The sequence below is a fragment of the Dermacentor andersoni genome, chromosome 9 (genome assembly GCF_023375885.2).
Source record: "Dermacentor andersoni chromosome 9, qqDerAnde1_hic_scaffold, whole genome shotgun sequence".
NCBI classification, from domain to species: Eukaryota; Metazoa; Arthropoda; class Arachnida; order Ixodida; family Ixodidae; genus Dermacentor; species Dermacentor andersoni.
The window spans coordinates 25,156,226-25,165,913 of NC_092822.1; positions in this window are offsets into that span (position 1 = coordinate 25,156,226).

Here is a 9,688-nt window from a genome sequence, read left to right on the forward strand (position 1 = left end):
CAGAAGGCGACGAAGGCGCTAGTAAATTTCCAACTCTTAAGGGACCTTGTAGAGCGATTACAGCGGCACCGCGTTTTATGTACGCCTGCGCGTGAGTTTTTTTATCTCACTTCCTGTGCCTATGCTCCTTTCTCCACTTTCGTTTCCTCCTCTCTGCCTCCCCTTACCATTTATACAGTACGGTGGGGCTAACCGGATGTTTGAATTCCGAGTAATCTTCCTGCCTTTGGTGCCTCATTCCTCTCTGCCCTGTATTTTGAACGAAGTAGATAGACGTCGTCTCTGCGGGAATCCGAATCCAGGCTTTCATCATTACGCCACGTGAACGCTCCACCAATGCGCGCGGCACGCGACGTACAATCGCGTTCAATACGAACTGCAACACGCGAGCAGTGGCTGCAGCGACGCCCTCCAAAATAAAAGTGGAAGCACTCAAGGCACCCAAGGCCTTAATTATTCTGCACCAAGTGCTTAAGGGCTCGTGAATTGTTCGATCGACTTTGAAAGGTTTGGTGGGTAGCGTCTAGTTATCGTGCGAATTTTTCTCACTTTATATATATATATATATATATATATATATATTTATTTATTTATTTCTTCTGTCAGCTTTTATTCGCCTTACCTCCTTCCCCAGCACATAGTAGCCACCAGGTACTTACCCTGGCTAACCTCTCTGTCTTTCCTTGCCCTCTCTTTCTCTTTCTCTCGCTCTCATTCTTAGGTCGGGGCGAACCCTGATGCCGCCTATTCAGATACATGTAAAACGTAAGAATGCTTTTCTGAGGTAAGCTCTTCACCGATCTGAATGGAACTCGTTGTACTTGAGAGACAAAGTAAATTCTAGTGACTGTATGGAGCGGAATTTTGACTTAGGTGCTGGATTTTTTTTTATTTGTCAACATTTGGAAAGAAACAAATAGAAGAATGAAGTTTACAAACCCACAACTCTGCAGCAAAGACAGATATCGCAGTTCTCTATCCTGCTACCTTTAGAGAAAACAAGCAAACAAATTTGATATGTTAATTTATATCTTGCAGGAATTAGTTGCACTGCTTATGATGGTTTTGCATATGTTCTACTAACGTATTATTGGCGTATTAAAGAGCCATGTAAAATACATACATTTTTTCCCGCTTGATATGTACCATTATATGCAGTTTACACAACTGTAATGTCGTTTTTCATTGCTTAGTTATAAAGTTGTAAACTTGATAGTTTTATCTCCGGAACATTTGCAATCTTCAACAATTCTTGTGAAATAATTGCCGCCCTAAATAGAGATTTAACTACATTTTTACGATTTTTTTGACATGAAACAAACGTCATCAAATTAAGTGCTATGGTTGCCGAGAAAAAAAAAAACGATTTCTCCCTTCCCATGTGTATACATAGGGGCCCCTAACTTAAGTTTTCCTCGTAGTCCCTGCTTAGGTGCGCTGCTTCAGTAGGAGCAGAAACATGTAATTCAGTGGGAAATGGACACTAGTAAACAATTTATGCTTCTCGATATTTTTGCTCCCAACGGTGACCCCTTCGTTGCGCGTCGTGGTAACTTTATTGTTTTGTCGCGAAGCCGAGTAAATGTCGTGATGCTAACAGTCCTCCATCCGGACACATGTTTTGTTTTCTTCTTCGACTTAGCAAAACACGTCGAAGCGGCAAATGTGCCACAGAGTAGCTTCCCGCTTCTATGCCGACACTTTCGCAACGCAAAAAGTCTACCGTATTGTTCGCTTGGAATAACTTTTATTGCTGTAGCCTCGCCGAGACATGACTTTGATGCCAAGTGTCTGACTCGAGATGTGCGTGAGCTCGCTGCCTTTCTCTCCTTGCTGTCCGTCAGTTTTGACGCACGGGCTGGACACACTTATCTGTTTTGTGGTGTCGCTCGCGTCAACGCTACTTGTCGCCAAATCGGTGACATATGTGTGGTTTGTGGATTTGCTTGACGCGGGAAAGCATCTGAAGTACGTGAATAACAACTTGTCCTGTAAAAATAAATCGGTACTATCGCGCGCCCCGTTTGCCAACGTTCGGGGACGCAGAACATGTCAAGCCTGATGACTTTTTGTCTGTACCCACCCTGTGTTCGTGATACTGAAATAAGATTGATTGATTGATTGATTGATTGATTGATTGATTGATTGATTGATTGATTGATTGATTGATTGATTGATTGATTGATTGATTGATTGATTGATTGATTGATTGATTTTTCGTCTGCTCTTGTTGCTATACGAGAAATATTGCCCAGCAGTGTGGACCTCATGGAACGTACAAGATTGCCAAATATTCGGGCGATGGTATGCAATGCTGGATCTTTCTCTACTTGGCCAGAAAGAGCAGCAAATAGCTGGTTGTTCAGAAAGCAACGCGATTTTGCAGTGTAGGAACACTGCGCGTGTAAAATCCAAAGTCGTTGCGCACTGCTGTGGTTAACAGCGCGAAAAAGACAACAAAAACAAATGGATAACGCAGGACAGGCGTCGAACTCGCAACCGTGAAGTTTATGCGAATTGACAAACGAAGCAAATGAATTAAAACAAGAAACAGAAAAAAAATTTTAGGGTTCCTTCTGTTACGCTGAATGGGGCGCATGCGGAAGCACTGTACCATTCGGCCACTCGCAGGAACAACTCCCGCGATGTGAGAATACCTGGATGCTACCAGCAATGCCACTGGCACCTCCCAGTCATTCTATTTTGGGACGTGACTTTGAGTTGCTTCTTTACTAAGAGCAGGTTACAAGAATTATGAGGAAATTAACAAATCCTATCGAGAAAGAAAAAACGCCACATCCAATAGTCCCATATCTAAGCAAACGGATTCCAAAAAAAAACCAGCATATATATAAAGGGTGTCCGAACTATCATGCACCAAGATTTGAAAATGTACGCATGCCACGTATAGCTGGACTGAACCAAGGTGATTTTGTTTGCCGTCGCTTGGAGATACTCAGATTATTTTTTTGCATTCCGCCTAATTACATAATTAGTCTTAACTAATTGATAAACTTCTCAAATGGTATAATCAGATGACAAGTGTCAATGAGAAAGTTGTAGAGTAGCACGAAAACCTCCCGACACAGCTTTCTGTTGCCCGATACGTGCTACGTAAACGTGTTTTGCCGAGCGTGAAAAAAGCCCGCGAATACACGCAAAGTGCTTCGAGCGGCCGGTAGCGCGGCAATTTGTATAATACAATATATGGATCTCATATACAATGTAAGATCCGTACATGTTGAAATGCAACATGCCTCGTAGATATACGGAAACATACGGGTTTTTATATGGTTTATCCATATGTTCATGTGAGATTATTGGATATGTGGTTTATATTTTTTTTTCTCTTTTCTTTTTGGACAGGGAAGAGAGCTGTCATAATGACACATAGGAACAGAATGGAGTAACAGAACTTCAAAATGTTAAGAAATCGTCACACAATCATGAAATAAGACATATGCACGGATGTCAAACGAAAGCAAGAATGCAAAGAACTAGCTCGGCACATCAGGAACCGGGAGAACACGATATGTTAAAACCATTCATTTAGCGCCAGAAGAAAATGAAGTTCCAGTACATACAATAAAGAACAAAATTACAAGCATAAAATAAAGAGCACATGAATCACGGAATGGCAAAATGTGCGTAGTAATAAATTAAACAACTACGGAGCACAGAATAACGGTAAGACGATCTCATCACGTATCAGTTCACGACGACGTGTGTTTCGATACAGACGAGATCTTTCCCTCACCTTTAGCGATGTTTGCCCCCTCCAGCTGCAAAACTAATTATAAAGGTCGCGAAGCATACACAGACCGCTGAATGCCGGCAACTGATAATCTAATATCATGATAATGTAAGGCGCATTCATTATCCCTCCTCGTCTCTAATGTAAATGTCGTCCGTTTTCAACAGGTGCTCTTTTGTCTCTATCCTCCCGTCGAACTCGTCGTGAAGCGACAGCGTCGGTAACATGTGCCGTCACAAAAGTAAATGCCGAAGCTTGAGCGTCACTGATCTGTGGCAGCCACGTATGCTGCACATACTGATCGGGCCTACACTGCAAGTTTCTCGTGCTACCTGTCGTTGTTACTCATCTGTGCTAGTCGATGCGTTTCTCCTGCTCCTTAAAGAGACAATAAAAGGAGAAAATCGTTTGAGCTGCATTAGCATATTACCCTTCTGCAATATTTATTTATTTATTTATTTATTTATTTATTTATTTATTTATTTATTTATTTATTTATTTATTTGCTAATTCATTCATTCATTCCGAATACCTTACAGGCCCATTGTGGGGCACTGAGTAGGGGGGGGGGGGGGGGGGGGAGTTAGTAACAATTTCTACAGAACAGGAAAGAGGCTGGCATCAAATGAAGGGGTAACAAAACAAATGTTACAAATAGTACAGTGCCACATCACTAAACAACGTTATCAAAAAACGCATTCGGGTTCTCATGAAAAGTTCCGCGGTTTGACATGGATGCAACGTGGTCCGGAAGATTGTCTCAACGTGCAATAGCGCGAGCCGGTGATCATGAGTTAAATGCCTGCGTTTCGCCACCTATGCGCATGAAACGAATCGGCGGACGGTGAGAGAGAGAGAGAGAGAGAGAGAGAGGAATATAGGAAGGCAGGGATGTTAACCAGTCAAGAGTCTGTTTGGCTACCTTACGCTGGGGGAAGGCAGAAGGGGAAGAGAGAGAAGGGAGAGAGAAGGTGTAGATACGTGTACGGACAGTACTTGAGATTTATCGACAGAAATGTGCCTGGGAAACAGACCTAGAATAACGATCACGCGGTGAGTTTCCAATCACTGAAGTGAAATGTTTTTTTTTTTTTTTTGGGGGGGGGGGGAGGGGTAATGCTAGAAATATGGCCATACTTGCGCGATATGAATCTGGCTACTCTATTCTGAACAGCTTCCAACATGCTGGTAAGGTACTCCTGATATGGTGATCGGATAGATGAAACTAATTCCAGTAGCGGACGAACATAGATTAGGTATGCTAATAACCCAGAGACTTCGAAGCTCTAGAACGAGGTATAGCTGCTACATACGTATTCCGGTGAAGATCAGGTGTAAGGTGGACGGCAAGATATTTGTACGATGCGGTATTACAAATTATGCTATTATTAATAGAATAACGAAACACTCAGTTAGGGTGTTTACGGCTAAAAGAAATTAACTTGCGTTTAGAGGCGCTAAGCGACACCTGCCTCGTTTTGCACCAAGGCTAGGTCAAGGCCATTTTGGAGAGTAGAATGGTGATCGAAACGATTAATAGTGCGATGGATAACGCAGTCGTCAGCGAGCAATCTAATGGAGGATGATATGGTAGATCGTAAGTCGTTGCAGTATATTGAAAAGCGTAATGGAGCGAGGACACTGCCTTGGAGGACACCGCAAAGTTTAGATGAAAAGTTATTGACTATTGTAAATTGCTGAAGCATAGACAGGAAGCTACGAAGCCACGATTGTGTTAATAAATCTAAACAAAGGGCAGTCAACTTGGAAATCAAACGGCACTGAAGTACAGAATCGAAAGCTTTAGGGAAATCATGAAAGAAGCAGTCGGTTTGGCCGTTAGCGTTCTTGTGAAAATCACTCGTGAATTCAGATAACTGCTTTTCACATGAGCAGCCTTTCTTGAAGCATGATTAGAGAATAAAAAATAATTGGATTCAAGGTGACCATAGATATGAAAAGCTATAACATGCTCAAGCAATTTGCAGCATATGCATGTTAGCGAAATACGTCGATAATTACCAGGTGAGTGCCAGTCACCAGATTGAAAAAAAGGGAAACGAACCATCTTAGCGATCTTTTAGTCCCTAGGTACTTCGCCAGATTGTAATGATTGGTTAAAAATGAGAGACAGAACTCGACTGGAAATATCTGCAGTATTCTTCAGCATCTTGAGCTTATGTTATCAATGCCAGATGAAATAGAAGCTTTAAAATTGGTAATCAGGTTAAAGATACCCTCCGAATTGACGATGACTCATGCCATGAAGGTGAAGTTTTGCTCTGGAACAAACGGCACATTCCAACAATCTTCCTGTGCAAAAGCAAATGAGAAATATATACGCATTGAGACCGACCGGGGAAACTTAATTAGAAAGCGGAGTTTGCATCACATCGTGTTTCGCAATGCGTTTAGTAGACTTATTAGGGCAATTTACTTCCCAGAATTTTTTTTAGGATTATTGCTGATAAGTAAGGGCAAGTCCAGAGACTATTTCTTTTTGGATGCAGCTTGACGATGCAAAATATATATATATATATTTTTTTTTCAATTACGCGGATCCAACGTACACCCCTGAGCAAAAAAAAAGTATACGGGCCACAGGGTCACCGGAAAAAAAACTGAATTTCTTTGTCATTAACACGCATAAATTGAAATTGACGAGTGCACTGCAAATTTCGCAATGCCAAGTTCGAACTGCAGTCTTTAACTTCAAATTGTATTCACAGGCGGAGGAGAAAATCAGCTTTATCGAGGAATCCCTGGTCCGTATGTCCACTATTGCTCACGGGTGTACATTTCGGAATCTATGTGAAGTGGAGATTTCGGAAAGCGGTGAATAAAATGCTATAAATTTGCCCATTTCATTCACGCGTCTTCTGCGTAAAGAAACCGCCCCGCGCGCATGCGCACCCGCGCACCGGGGCTATACGCAGTGTAACACAGGCGAGGATCATCTCAAAGAGCTAGCTGCCGTTGGCACGAAAGAATGATAGCGTGCGATTGTGGCCTAAGGATTAAGGCACAGGGTTGCTGCGGTGGGGGCACATACCTTCCATGCTACCATATAGGACACGCAATGCAATTTTTTTTTGTTATGTGAGGGCTAATAAGCCAGACAGCAGCAGCACCCAGGAGCCACGGTCAGGAAAACTACGGGAGGGCTGGCGAAGAAAGGGGGGAAGGGGAGGGGGGGGCTTCGCTTTAAAACACTGTTACCTTAACAGAAGAGGCCTACAAACAAAGACACAAAGGACAACACAGCGGAAATTACTTGTGCTTACTAATTGGAATAAAGAAATTATATATTAACGGAATTGAAAGTGGAAGAAAAACGTATTTGCCGCATGTGGGGTGGTGGTGGTGGTGATAAACTTTATTGAAAGGGGGAAGGGTAAAGGGGGACATGGCTGAGGGTTTGGGCTCAAGTAAGGCCCTGGGCCTGCTTGTGGGAATGATCCCACGTCTTCGCATTACGCCTGCGATGCTCTAACGATTAGTAAATTCTGCCAAATTCCAGGATACGGAAATTGGACGCTGGCTGTGTGGTAAGGGTTCAGATTCGACTTAGCTCTCTTTTCTTTTTTATTGCCACAGTATTGGCGCTGGTGACTTTGTAACGTGACGAGGGCGTGGAAACATTCAAAGTCCTGGCCTACAGTTATGGAGGTATATTTAGTAAAGCTGTAATGTTTTTTTTTTTTACTTTAGCATTGTCGGCGAGGTGCTAACGAAACACGACAAAATGCGAGACTTAATAATAATGCACCATGGGTACGCTTTAGCTCTACATAATCATTTCAGTGTAAAAACACGCTTGCGGCACTGCAACTGAAATATACGGTAGAGAATTTCTAATTGATTACACATGCAACTTAGCGACAGGGCGTTTCAATCAACGTTCACTCATGCGGCCGGGGCTGAGGGCCCAAAGAGGCCTCTTGGACCAGGCGGAGAGAGTTGCCAGGATCACTGGTGTCCTGGAATAGGGACCCACCCAACCGCATCCCTCACGCCCTACCCTTTTCCTTATTCCCCTCTTCCCTCTCAATAATTAATAAAGTTCTTCCTCCTCCTCCTCCTCCTCATGCGTCGTTCATAATGAACTTCGTCGTCATCATGTTAGGTCCACTGCAGGTCGAAAGGCTCTCCTTGAGATTTCCAAATACTTCTATCTTGTGACCGCTGACACCATCTTATGCCTGCAAATTTCCTTCTTTCATCACACCACCCTTTGTCTTGGCACCCATTATCTGACTCTAATATACCACCGGTTATCTGCTCTAAACATTACATTCTCTGAGTGGTGCTTTCACAGATTGTGTGACAGCGCCCACAAAGATAGTTTTGTATCGCGTTTACTTTTCCTGTTTTTCTCGCATCTTTCGCACCCCATTCCACCTGTCCCGGTACCGGGTAGCCAACCGAAGATATTCCCTGCACCCTCCCCGTCTTTCCGTTGCATTTATTTCTTTCTCTCACCTTCTCTGCCCAGCTCCATTTCTCCCTCTTAATTTCAACTCGAATATCGCCGTTCGTACGTCTTATACAAGCACATGAGTTCTTTCATGGTAACTAACGAGAAGTTCGACGAACGATACATCTCCCAGTAAGCGAAAGCTTCAGGGCTCTCTCATTTCATTTGGTGCGTTCATGAAATGATATTGAAGCAGCGCACTTACATGTGTACGTGTACGTGTCAAATGTAGGTGCGCTGCTTCAATATGATGGCTCACCAACTAGCTCATCAGCACCTTGTAAGTCCTCAAAATCTAGAATAATTACGCCGTCAAAAGTAGAAGGTCATCAAGTTCAGTAGCAAAGGCACCGCGGGAAATGGTACGCAGGTGGCAGTATGAATGCCGGCAGACGTCTTGCTCCTTCTGCCAAACATACTACGCCTACGAAACCTTCATCTATCGGCGCTGCGAGGAAACATATCAAATATGTCGTTAAAAGTTTTTTTGGTGGCTCTTTATACTTTCTTACTGTCAGATGAAAGTAAAGAGGCACTTATGTTTTTTTTTTTCCCGTAGCAGTGAACGAAAAGGAAGGGAACCCCGGGGGCCCAATCTCTGAGGCTAACAAAAAGCGGGCCTCTCGTTCTCGCTCTTTTCTCGTTTATTGCCGAGCGGGGGTGTCTACTCCGCGAGGTTTGGTGACTTCAGGGGAGGCATTCTGTAAGAGTCCACCTAGTGGACATGTCCGTTTCGTCTGCTGCAGAACTGCTGATTGGCTGTGGTGCCTGGTTGCTGCGAACGCGCAGCCCAGCCCAGCCAATCAGAACTGCAACAGCAGACGAAATGGACATATCCACTAGGTGGACTCTTACAGAGTACATCCCCAGGTATCATACGAAGGTCAGCTGCATGCTCCCAAAAAGTTTTACATACTGCATGGCGCCTGCGGTCAAAAGGTTTTGCCACATCCGCCGCTATGCATGGCCACGTGTGGCCCTGGCGAACACTCACAGGGTCAGATCTTGCGCACAGAAATAAATACCCAAGAATGTGGACGTCGGAAGACAGCCGTCCCAGTAGCTGAATTAGAGAACCGCACGCGTAATACCGAAAATTTGGGTTCGGCTCCCAGCACCAACAGCTTGTCCTGTTTTTTTTTTTTTTTTTTTTTTTTTTTTTTTTTTTTTGCATCCGCTGTCATTACTCCACCATGCCTACATTTCGAATAAAACAACGAGTAGCTTCTCCTGTGCTTTATTTGGCTTCATTGTCTGTTGCCACAGCAATGGCAGAGACGCAGTCGACGTTTTGCAGGATTGCGCCTATAGTGGCATAGTTTTATATTTTTCTGTGTCATATAGTACGTTGGTATGTCAAGTAGCTAGACGCCCGTCCGCAAACAAACAGAGCTCATAAATGAGAAATTATTCTGTCTGCTCTCCAATCAACATTGCTTAATAGGAATGCTGGGATT